This window comes from Parasteatoda tepidariorum, chromosome 7, assembly GCF_982258835.1.
Source record: "Parasteatoda tepidariorum strain Cologne lab strain chromosome 7, Ptep-v5.0, whole genome shotgun sequence".
Lineage (NCBI taxonomy): Eukaryota > Metazoa > Arthropoda > Arachnida > Araneae > Theridiidae > Parasteatoda > Parasteatoda tepidariorum.
The window spans coordinates 103733623-103747853 of record NC_141761.1 but is presented as its reverse complement, the minus strand read 5'-3'; positions in this window follow the sequence as shown (position 1 = coordinate 103747853).

The window sequence follows — 14231 nt, the reverse complement described above, 5'->3', positions numbered from 1 at the left end:
CCTACTATTAGTTCACACTCTCCCTATATCTTGTTCAAATTTTCAATCGTTAATAAAATAATATTTTATTCATCCACTCAAGTTCAAATACATTTTAGACTTTATTCAATTCCTACTATTAGTTCACACTCTCCCTATATCTTGTTCAAATTTTCAATCGTTAATAAAATAATATTTTATTCATCCACTCAAGTTCAAATACATTTTAGACTTTATTCAATTCCTACTATTAGTTCACACTCTCCCTATATCTTGTTCAAATTTTCAATCGTTAATAAAATAATATTTTATTCATCCACTCAAGTTCAAATACATTTTAGACTTTATTCAATTCCTACTATTAGTTCACACTCTCCCTATATCTTGTTCAAATTTTCAATCGTTAATAAAATAATATTTTATTCATCCACTCAAGTTCAAATACATTTTAGACTTTATTCAATTCCTACTATTAGTTCACACTCTCCCTATATCTTGTTCAAATTTTCAATCGTTAATAAAATAATATTTTATTCATCCACTCAAGTTCAAATACATTTTAGACTTTATTCAATTCCTACTATTAGTTCACACTCTCCCTATATCTTGTTCAAATTTTCAATCGTTAATAAAATAATATTTTATTCATCCACTCAAGTTCAAATACATTTTAGACTTTATTCAATTCCTACTATTAGTTCACACTCTCCCTATATCTTGTTCAAATTTTCAATCGTTAATAAAATAATATTTTATTCATCCACTCAAGTTCAAATACATTTTAGACTTTATTCAATTCCTACTATTAGTTCACACTCTCCCTATATCTTGTTCAAATTTTCAATCGTTAATAAAATAATATTTTATTCATCCACTCAAGTTCAAATACATTTTAGACTTTATTCAATTCCTACTATTAGTTCACACTCTCCCTATATCTTGTTCAAATTTTCAATCGTTAATAAAATAATATTTTATTCATCCACTCAAGTTCAAATACATTTTAGACTTTATTCAATTCCTACTATTAGTTCACACTCTCCCTATATCTTGTTCAAATTTTCAATCGTTAATAAAATAATATTTTATTCATCCACTCAAGTTCAAATACATTTTAGACTTTATTCAATTCCTACTATTAGTTCACACTCTCCCTATATCTTGTTCAAATTTTCAATCGTTAATAAAATAATATTTTATTCATCCACTCAAGTTCAAATACATTTTAGACTTTATTCAATTCCTACTATTAGTTCACACTCTCCCTATATCTTGTTCAAATTTTCAATCGTTAATAAAATAATATTTTATTCATCCACTCAAGTTCAAATACATTTTAGACTTTATTCAATTCCTACTATTAGTTCACACTCTCCCTATATCTTGTTCAAATTTTCAATCGTTAATAAAATAATATTTTATTCATCCACTCAAGTTCAAATACATTTTAGACTTTATTCAATTCCTACTATTAGTTCACACTCTCCCTATATCTTGTTCAAATTTTCAATCGTTAATAAAATAATATTTTATTCATCCACTCAAATTCAAATACATTTTAGACTTTATTCAATTCCTACTATTAGTTCACACTCTCCCTATATCTTGTTCAAATTTTCAATCGTTAATAAAATAATATTTTATTCATCCACTCAAGTTCAAATACATTTTAGACTTTATTCAATTCCTACTATTAGTTCACACTCTCCCTATATCTTGTTCAAATTTTCAATCGTTAATAAAATAATATTTTATTCATCCACTCAAATTCAAATACATTTTAGACTTTATTCAATTCCTACTATTAGTTCACACTCTCCCTATATCTTGTTCAAATTTTCAATCGTTAATAAAATAATATTTTATTCATCCACTCAAGTTCAAATACATTTTAGACTTTATTCAATTCCTACTATTAGTTCACACTCTCCCTATATCTTGTTCAAATTTTCAATCGTTAATAAAATAATATTTTATTCATCCACTCAAGTTCAAATACATTTTAGACTTTATTCAATTCCTACTATTAGTTCACACTCTCCCTATATCTTGTTCAAATTTTCAATCGTTAATAAAATAATATTTTATTCATCCACTCAAGTTCAAATACATTTTAGACTTTATTCAATTCCTACTATTAGTTCACACTCTCCCTATATCTTGTTCAAATTTTCAATCGTTAATAAAATAATATTTTATTCATCCACTCAAGTTCAAATACATTTTAGACTTTATTCAATTCCTACTATTAGTTCACACTCTCCCTATATCTTGTTCAAATTTTCAATCGTTAATAAAATAATATTTTATTCATCCACTCAAATTCAAATACATTTTAGACTTTATTCAATTCCTACTATTAGTTCACACTCTCCCTATATCTTGTTCAAATTTTCAATCGTTAATAAAATAATATTTTATTCATCCACTCAAGTTCAAATACATTTTAGACTTTATTCAATTCCTACTATTAGTTCACACTCTCCCTATATCTTGTTCAAATTTTCAATCGTTAATAAAATAATATTTTATTCATCCACTCAAGTTCAAATACATTTTAGACTTTATTCAATTCCTACTATTAGTTCACACTCTCCCTATATCTTGTTCAAATTTTCAATCGTTAATAAAATAATATTTTATTCATCCACTCAAGTTCAAATACATTTTAGACTTTATTCAATTCCTACTATTAGTTCACACTCTCCCTATATCTTGTTCAAATTTTCAATCGTTAATAAAATAATATTTTATTCATCCACTCAAATTCAAATACATTTTAGACTTTATTCAATTCCTACTATTAGTTCACACTCTCCCTATATCTTGTTCAAATTTTCAATCGTTAATAAAATAATATTTTATTCATCCACTCAAGTTCAAATACATTTTAGACTTTATTCAATTCCTACTATTAGTTCACACTCTCCCTATATCTTGTTCAAATTTTCAATCGTTAATAAAATAATATTTTATTCATCCACTCAAGTTCAAATACATTTTAGACTTTATTCAATTCCTACTATTAGTTCACACTCTCCCTATATCTTGTTCAAATTTTCAATCGTTAATAAAATAATATTTTATTCATCCACTCAAGTTCAAATACATTTTAGACTTTATTCAATTCCTACTATTAGTTCACACTCTCCCTATATCTTGTTCAAATTTTCAATCGTTAATAAAATAATATTTTATTCATCCACTCAAGTTCAAATACATTTTAGACTTTATTCAATTCCTACTATTAGTTCACACTCTCCCTATATCTTGTTCAAATTTTCAATCGTTAATAAAATAATATTTTATTCATCCACTCAAGTTCAAATACATTTTAGACTTTATTCAATTCCTACTATTAGTTCACACTCTCCCTATATCTTGTTCAAATTTTCAATCGTTAATAAAATAATATTTTATTCATCCACTCAAGTTCAAATACATTTTAGACTTTATTCAATTCCTACTATTAGTTCACACTCTCCCTATATCTTGTTCAAACTTTCAATCGTTTAATGAAATACTTTTTATTCATCCACTCAACTTCAAATACATTTTAGACTTTATTCAATTCCTACTATTAGTTCACACTCTCCCTATATCTTGTTCAAATTTTCAATCGTTAATAAAATAATATTTTATTCATCCACTCAAGTTCAAATACATTTTAGACTTTATTCAATTCCTACTATTAGTTCACACTCTCCCTATATCTTGTTCAAACTTTCAATCGTTTAATGAAATACTTTTTATTCATCCACTCAACTTCAAATACAATTTTTTTAAACTTGTAATGAATGACACTTGATGTTAATACAGTTTTTATTAAATATTAGTTCATTAATTAATTTTAATTAATTAATTTTATTTTTATATGGGATAAATAATTATGAATATTTAATAAAAAATAACTAAAATAAAAAAATTAAATAGGAATAACTTAAATAGGAATTAACTTAATAGGAATAAGCAAAGAAAATGAAAAGCATTTTTAAGAAAAAGTATAGTATGTTTGCTCATCTCACATTTAACATAGGTAATAATAACACATCATCATAGGTAACAGTGCTGTAAATAAATGTATGTAAATGTATTTTGCCGTTATTTTTTACACTACATCATTATAATAATAGTTTTGCGAATCCCCGCAACCTACCTCATGAACCCCTAGGGGCTCGTGAACCATTGGTAAGGAAATAAAAGAGACTTATGCATATTTATGATAGACAGCTTCGTATTTATCCAAGTCATAAGTGGCTATCCTGGCATCTTCAACACCTCATTAAAAAATTCACATGAATATTTAAATATTCCAAGCTTAAATTATCCTAAACAATTTAATGAAATGCCCAATGAGTTGGGCACGTTTTCATAGTTCCGTATAGCTCCAGAAGGGTTTTATTAATTCAAATACGTTCTGAAACGTCCACTTATAATGTTTTTTTTTAAAATTATTTATCGTTTGAACTGTGTATCAAGTCCTTAGTTATTTTCACCAGAATTTTAAACAGAAACTGTTAAATAATTGGGTTCATTAACTGGAACAAATTTGTTTTATATTATTTTTTATTATTTTATTTAATAACCGATTCACTTTTTGGGTATACGCCTATCAATGTTCAACACTGTAGCTTTATAATAACTTTGTAATTTTAAAACCAACCCAGAAAACAAGGGAACTTGTTTATCCATCTTTGCAACAAGCTAGCCTTTAAGGAGGGATTTCTGATGAGTCTAACCCGTACTTGCGTTACGTGGAAAGGAAAACCACGAAACTTCTCTCGGTTAGTTCGACAGCAAGGGGATTCTATCGCATTATCTGCTTACCCCTGAAGATATTTTTATGTCAGCACTGGGAACGGTGCGTCCTAGAAATTGAATTCGAATCGAACAATGATAAATATTTGCTAGAAATTATCTTTGGATAAATGAATTTTATAACTATGTGCAAAAAGTTTTCAATTCGCTTAAAAAGTTTTCGAAATACGGCGAAACACGCATAAAGTTAAAATTTGCATTAAGATGTCTAAACTTTGAATCGCTCTCTTGACCAAACTATGGGGGCCATATTTTCCAGATGCGGCTACTCTTCATGGATTAAAGCTCATCAAGACAGACAAGGTAATGAACAAGCAGATGCCCTCGCCAAATTATCCACAACTAATAAACAAAACTATTTCTATCCGTATCCTATTTCTTTTCTCAGGATTTTCCCTATTTCTTCCCTTCCCTACATATTTCAAATTCCTAAACATAACTGACACTGATCAATGTACATACGGCCAACTGGGCACTCCAGAGCATTATCTTACTGAATGTATTTACACTGCCTCTTGGCATACCCGACCGCCAAATCAATCTAACCTATACAAATGACAGAAAAACTTCCTAACTAACAAGGCTTTAAATACTAAACTTAAAAACACAGTGCATTTTTTATCCATTAATGATAAATTAATAAAATTTTAATGTTAACCTCATAAAAATTATGGTCTGCCTACAAAAAAAAAAAAAAAAAAATTGTCTTAATAAAAAAAAATATATATATTCATATATTTAAAATATTTTTTTTGTCTAACATTAACTTTTTCTTTTTATTTCCCTTTTTTAAATTTTTATGTATATAACAAAATTAATTTTTTTTATTGTTCATGTTCTTTTTTCTTCATTTTTTGCTTCAGTCATTGTTTTTTCTGAAGCAAATGTGTTGCACTTCATTGTCTTCTGCAAGACTTTCAATGCTGTTTTTTTATTGTAAAAATGCTTATATGTATTATGTAATATGCAATTTTTTTTAAAATAAATTCCCACTGATCAGGCTAGCTCGCCGGGTTGTGGCGAGCTGGACTGGTAGTCAGACTTGGACTATAGGAGTAATGGTTTTGCAAACCTAGGTACGTGTCCACGTCTGGAGGAAGAAAAAAAGAAGAAAGATGCGGTTACTCCCTATATCTTGGGGGTCAGAAATACATTGAAAAAAAAGTTATGTTTATTCAGATAAAGTACGTTTTTGTGTCTGATTTCGTATCTTAAATTATCGTCTACACTAAATGATTAGCATATTTGATATCACCCCATCGAATCATTAAGAATGAGTCCCAGAACGTAAAGATCCGATCATTAGAACAAAAATTATTTTCAAAGAAGTCCGTTTTTCTTCTTCTTTCCTTTGGCGCACTGTGTAAAGTATAGGAAATGGGTAAAACAAAATATTCAAATAAAGGTCTACAATGTTCCAAATGAGAAAGAAGAAGAAATTTCAGAATCAAAATATTGTAAATGAAGATTTTTTGCACCACGCATCACAATAAACGATATATTAAATGCAAAGTTTACAATGCATGTTGACATTTCTTGAAATATAACGTGTCAAATTTATTCTGCAAACTCTTAAAATCCTAGTTTCAAGTACTATTTAAAATAAAGCACAGTTAAGTATGTCCCATTATCTGCGACAAATGTTAGCGCACTATAGCGTAGCAAGATCGCTTGGTAGTAAATGTGCTATAAATCGAAGGTAAGGTCAAAGAAGAGTGCGCAATTCAATCACGACTCGTGATTTATTATAGATCAAATCGTGATTCAATTATAAAGCAGTGAATGATAACTCCTGTTTGTTACTACCGTATTGATTGTTTAATAATTATCCTTTAGAGAAACATAAAACCTAAGGATCATGAAATTGTTTATTTATGAAAATAAATATTCTATTTCGCCATTGGGAATCAATCTTATGTATGATATTTCTTTCTTGAAGTATGATTAATTTACTTTAATAATTGAATGATAAGGTTTGTTACATGAAAAGTATTAACAAGCAATAATTTTCTTCAAGATTATTTAATTTTTTATTCATTTTTATTACCGCCGTTAAACAGTCGACCCAATTTTTGGGACTACGACAACTAATGTTCAACTCCGTAGCCTTCTAATTTTGAATCCAATCCAGAAGATAAGGGAACTCTTGGACCAAGTATTGGGAGAAATGTGCCTTCATGGAGCATTTTTTAATGGAACTAACCAGCATTTGCGCTACATGGAGAGGAAAACCACGAAAACCTCCTACAATTAGCCTGACGGCAAGGGGAATCTAACCTAAGATCCATCTGATGAGATTTTACGTCAGCACATTGGTCGGTGCATGCCGGATGTGGAATTCGCATCGACCAGCCATGGAGGGGATTCGAATCCGGTTTACCTCTTTGGAAGGCGAATGCTCTATCCCTTGTTTTATGCCTGATAATTTAATTAATTTATTTAAATTGAATTTTTCATGAAAAACAATTTTTTTCCATCCTCAAAACAGGACCTATTTCATGAGAGCGTAAAAAAACACCCAAAATTGGATGAAAAAAATTTTATTTTTATGAGAAATTTTATTTTTAAATTTTTCGGTGGTTTAAAAGAGATTAAAGTGGTTAATTTTATTTTAAATTGAGTTTTTATAAGTATTGAAAGATTATTTAAATTACTTTGTTTTATTTTAAAATTTAAAAAAACAATCGTAATTGGTTTATTTAATTTTTAAATTTTGTAAATTTTTTTATTAGAATTTAAAACAAATCTGATAATTCTATTTTATTATTTTTTGAGTTGAAAAAGCATTAAAAAATAATTATACTATTCGACTTCCTTTTCTGAAAGCAACAAAATATGTACACACTAAATTGCAAAAACAAGTTGCAACGCAACATTTTATTATTTTTACTTCTCTCCTTTTTTTAAATTAATTATCAATATTATTGTTTAGATTCTTAAAAAAGATGAAAGAAGTCAGTCAGACTATTCAAGTACACCATGAGATATGATTTAATTGAGGATACGACGCCAACCTACCAAGAAGTCAGTCCTTTTCAAAATATTCAATTTTTCATTGAAATTGATTGAGAAATAACTTATTTGATTTTAGAGATTTAAAAAAATTTTTTTCACCTATTCTGAAAAAAATATTTTTTCAGAGTAGTACCTTAATCGATTAAATTAAAGTGTGATTAAAGTGTCATAGTTTTAGGGGCTTGCTTTGACGAGTACTGTGATTTATTGGCTATTTTTTTTATTAATAAATATTGAAATGCCTTCTTTTTTACCTACTCTACATTAAATATAGACTTGAATTGTTAGAACTACGCCAAAATCAGAAATATGACTTCAGACTTTTTATTTTTACCACCGTCGTTCAACAGCAGAGTCTTGAGTTTATGACTACCAGCGTTCAATTCCGTAGCCTTGTAATTTTGAACCTGATCCATAAGACAAGGGAACTCCTGATTCAAGTATTGAGAGACATTTGACTTCGTTGTGGACTTTTTTGATGAAACGAACCCTCATTTGCGTTACATGGAAAGGGAAACCACGAAAACAACCAGCCGAGTGCGGAATTCCCATCTACCAGCCATCGCTGGGATTCGAACTCGGGTTACCTCATTGGGAGGAGACAGCTCTATCCCATGATCCTTCACGACTCACTGTAATTGATTGGTTATCTATTTTTTTTATTAATAAATACCTAAATGCCTTGTTTTGCTTTTCCTAGCCTACATTAGATATAGACTTGAATCTTTAACACTACGCCAAAATCAGAAATATGCGATAAGTTGCTTTTGAGATAAACGTATTTTAGAGTTTGCTATGTATTGTCGCCATATGCAATCAACATATATAGTTACTTTAAGGATCAATAGACGGCGCTACTGTAGTATATGGTACAATATAACGAAACATCATTGTCGGGTATCCTGGGTCGTAGCACTTAAGAAAACGTCGGTGAAGAATATACTAAAATCACAGATTTGCGATTTGGGATGGTGCTAATGTCGTTGAAAGAAAAGTAATTTTTAAAACATAAATCAATTGGAATAAGTTTTAGTGATAATGCGGTAAAAAAAATCTGATTGCAATGGTTGAAAAAAAAATGAGCATTGCTTTCAGAGATCTCAAGTTAAAATGTGTGTGCTTAGATAACTGTAGAGTTAGAAGAATATTTGATTGGCGATAAATATGTTTGGTAATAAAATGATAGATTTTAATTGCTAATAGTGTTCAGGAAGTGATCGAAACTTGCTTCCTTCATAGTGTTCAAACATAAATTTAAGTACTCTAGCTGATAAAAAAGTAGCTCACTCTCGCCGACATGAAAGCGAGTTAATAAAATATAGTGAATTAATATAATATTCATTATTGTGTCATTTGCTACAGAATATCATTTACAATTTTAAAAAATTTTATATTATTTTAAATTTAAGAATATTTCTAATTAGATTTTAAAACAATACATACGACTTCTATCATATCACATTTCTATACATTTTTTAAAATATAATTTACCTTTAACGTCGCAATAAATATCGCTCAAAGATTTAAGATGAACTAAAATTACCCTATTACACAGATAGAATGCGATTGAATCATATTTAAAATACAATAATTTTGATTTAATTAAAAAAAAGCATTCTTAAAAACTATATATCGTTGTTAATTAACACACCTCTATTCATATCGTGTCGTCTATGCATTAAATATTACTATCTTGGCATCGGTCAGGTACTAATTTAAAATATATAAAGCATTATCTTAGCACATTCATAAGAAAAAACTGTACACATCTTTGTTGTCACTTTTATTACAATTGAATTTTATGCTTTATATGTATTTAACTTTATAATCAAGACATTCTTTAGCAGGCATTACTTTCAAACAACGTCTTCAACCCTTCTTTTCATAACTTTTCAAATAAGTACTCTGAGAAGTGAAGTGATTTTGGTGATAACATTTGACAAATGAGTGTTCTATCAGTTGATAGAATTATATGGATTCTAACGCCAAAGAAGTGTCACAGAGTTCATCACGATCCGTCAATTATTAGTGTTCGAATCGTGTTTCAAACATGAAATCGTGAGTGATTATTCTTTCATTTTATGCTGCATTGATTATTTAATATATACGAGATGTCTCCAAATTATCTCTCCAGCTCTTTGCGTTCGATGACACGAAAAATAAATAAGACAGCTAAACTCTGCTTATTTCAGAATGAAATATTTAAATTTAATTATGAATTGATTTTTAATCAATGCATATTGATTTTAGATCAATACACATATCTCTAAACGTTTTCAATTTTTGAGAGCGGTAACACAAGAAACATATTTAATGTATCTAAACTCTGTTTCGAATATTTAAATTTCTATATGTAATATTTCATGAATTAATTTAATTAATGTATCATTTACGTAATACACATGGTGTTTCTAAACGTTTTCAATTATTTAGCGCAATATCATGGGACACATAATTTAGATATCGAAACTTTGAGTAGTTTTTTTCTTAAAATTCTACATAAAATATCAGTTCATTAATTATTTGAATTGATTTAGGATTGATTACTAAATACACATGGTGTCTTTAAAAGTTTTCAATTATTCAGCACGATAACACAAGAAACATAATTAAGATAATTTAGCTTTGCGATATCCAAACCTTGCAAACTATCATCTATGACCAAGAATTTGACTTCAGCCACACACATACGTCACATTTAAGGCAAGAATAGCCTGGTTGCTAGGGCACTGAGTCCATGTCCAAGAGTTCGCGGTTCAATCCCCGCTGGCCGAAGACTCCCCGTGAAGTAAATGGTGGATGATGCACGTTAAATCTGTCGAGTCGCAAAGTCCTCCATGTTCCCATAACAAATCATACCTCTTGGCGTACTGATCCAGGAGTTTCCTTGTCTTCAGGGTTGGTCCAAAATTACAAGGCTACGGAGTTAAACATAAGTAGTCGTATACACAAAATTCGGTCAGATGTTCAATGACGGATATATAATTAACATATTTGAGCCGTAATGGCTCAGGGGATAGAGCGTTCGCCTTCCAATGAGGTGAACTGGGTTCGAATCCCAGCAATGGCTGGTCGATACGAATTCCGAACCCAGCTCGCACCGACCACAGTGCTGACGTAGAATATCCTCAGTGGTAGACGGATGAGGGGTTAGAGTCCCCTTACCGTCAGGCTAGCCGTTGGAGGTTTTCGTTGTTTTCCTCTCCATGTAACGCAAATGTGGGTCACTTTCATCAAAAAGTCCTCCACGAAGGCAAATTTCTCCCAATACTTGATCCATGTTCCTTTGACTTCTGGATTGGGTTCAAAATTACAAGGCTACGGAGTTGAACATTAGTTGTTGTAAATCTAAAAATTGAGCCGGCTGCTCAACGACGTTTGTAAAAAAATAAAATACATATAACGTCAACAAAATTAATAAAATTCTATTGCTTTCACATTTCTTACGTTCGGTGTTATTGCACGTCTAAGTTACAAAAAAAACCTCAAGACCTTCTTTTTATGATATCATTAGATATTAAAATAGTGTTTTAATATTTTAAAATAATTTAAAATTTTTGAAAAAATTATAAGCATCCTAATGCTGTGTAAATACATAGTTCATTCGAGTGTTATATTTATTTACTCGTAATTGTTATGCCAAGCACGTATTTATCTTACATAGTTGTATACCTACCTATTTTTAAACATTCGTTTTGAATTTTCATGTTATTAAAAAGCTTTTTTTTTAAGTATTTGTTTTTAAAATAATTTTTTTTAACTGCATACTTCAATTCGCAAGTTTGTAAAGTTATATTTTTCAACTTGAATTTTTAAACTATAGCATCCGAATAAGTTACCATTTTCAACTCTTTTGTAAGAATAACCAGTTACATCTTCTTAAACCATTTTTAAAAAAAATAATTTAAAAAGAATTAACTAAATACTCAAAAAGTATATTTTTTAAATGTTTCTGATTGGCTATTTTTCATATATATTTTGAAGATTTGATTCTCTAATTTTGTTGAGGTTTTTTTCACAAAATATATAGGTATAAATATTAGGTTCTAAAATATGATGGCTATTTTTGACTATTTTTTTTAACAAGAAAGTATTTTTCCTTTCTGTTTTTTTTAATTAATTATTATTCTTTTGTTTTTTTCAAAAAATGGTTTTGTGAGAAAAAAATGTTTTTATGACAAATTTTTCGTCATACATCATTCCAATTCTAGAATTTCTGAGGTCGTGCTTTTCAACTTAAATCTCTGAACCCAAACTTCCAAAATGCCTTTTCAATTTTCTGTAAGAAAAAACTTTTTAAATTTTGTCAAACCTCTAGACTCTATCTAAAAATAAAAAAGAATAAATAATAAAAGAAATTTATTTTAACCTCTTTCGATTAGTTATTTTTCTTAATAGTGTTTGAACTTTTGCTTTTTCGAAAACATTTTGTTCATAATAGTTTTGTTTTGGTCATGTCTGCTATTTTAACAAGACCGTACTTGTATTTAATGTCCATGTTAATAAAGGAAATTTTTTAACAAAATTATTATTTTTCTTTTTCAGACTAATAATTCGACCTACATATTCCAACTCTAAAGTTCTTCAAGTCGTGTTTTTAAACTTAAATCCCAAAACCAATACGTCCAAACAAATTACCATTTCAACTCTTTTGTAAGAAAAACCAATTACATCTTGTCAGACCTCAAAATTCTAAATCCATCCTTTGTCCACAGCCAACACAACAACTGTATCTGCTCCTTTTCTCTACTCATCAATCCTTAAATTGTTTCAAAAATAAATAATAATAAAAAAAGTTAACCGATTACCAAAGAAATACATAGAAGACATTCAATTCAGATATCCGCACCACACCCAAACAGTTGTCATAAGGAAGAAGAAGAAAAAAAAGGATCTACAGAGCTAAAAGCTTGCTCAGATTTACGCCTCACGGAAGTCACCAAAGAGTAAACCATCCTTTACTCCAGAGCGATTTTCTGCGTTTTTAAAGTTGATTTACGTTCACCTCAAAACAATAACGACACTGTTGCTCGTCTTCTGTTCGGATATAAAAGAAGGAAGAAAAATATGAAAAAGAGACAATCTATATTTTTGTCTTTTTCTTCGTCATTCTTGGTATCGTCTGAGGTTTTCTGGAACGACAAATTTACAGGTTAAAAGGTGGAAGCGCGGGTGGAGAGATGGGCTATGCGGACAAAGACCTTTTAGAATTGGACTAGAAAGATTTATTTCACCTAATGGGTTGACCTCATGGTCGAATGAGGTCCTAGTGGCATCATCAGAGAATTGGATTGTTTTGTTAGAATAACAAAGTTCTGTTCGCTAGGGGTCACATTTTTTTTTGGTCTTTCTTTCAGTTAAAAATAGCGAATTGTTTTTTTTTTTTTTTTAGTGCACTTAAGAGCTGCTCCCACGAATTGTTAAATTATAAGAAAACTTCTCATTACGATTTTCTATTTAAAACAAATTTCTATTTACTACAAATGACGATTTACAGCAAATCTACGATTAACTATTTACTGCAATTAATTCTTTTTAAAAAAGAAAAACCTAGATTTTAATTTTCTGCTTTGGAAAAGTACTATCTATTTCCTATTTTAAAATATAAAAAAATTGCATTGATATCTTCTATTTAAGCAGCTGGTATATCTCCATTTCCGATTTTAAAATTTAAAAAAAAATTGCATTGATATCTTCTACTTAAGCAACTAGTATATATTCGTCTATTTTAGCAATTAGTACTTCCTATTTAAAGAATATATTTTATATTTCCTATTTTAAAAAAATTACATTGATATCTTCTATTTAATCAACTTATATAAATATTCTCTATTTCTTATTTTAAAATATAATAAAAAAATTTTCATTGATTTATTTTATTTAAGCAACTGGTATATATATTCTCGATTTGATATTTTAAAATTTAAAAAAATTTGAATTGGTATCTTCTATTTAATGAACTGGTATATAGATTCTCTATTTCCTATTTAAAAAATTTAAAAAAAAATTGCATTGATATCTTCTATTTAAACAACTGGTATATATTTTAAAATTGGAAAAATTTGAATTCCTATTGTTTTCTACTATACCTTTTTTTGAAACCTAATTATTTTTTCTTCGAAATAAGAAAACTCTGCATTTCATTCCTCTTTCGAATTAAAAAAAAATACTAAACATTTTGTGTTTAAGAAAAGTTTTTTTAATTTTTATTCTTTATATTTTTCTTATATTTTTTAAACTTTTTATTATATTAAAAGATTATTATCTAAGTTCTATTTTAAAATGAAATTCTCAGGATTCATTCTTCTATTTGAAATTCTACATCTACTACATCTCTACAAATTCTAAATCTTTTAAAACAAGAAAAACCTAAAATCCTATTTTCTTTTTTCTAGAATATATTTTCTATTTAAAAATTT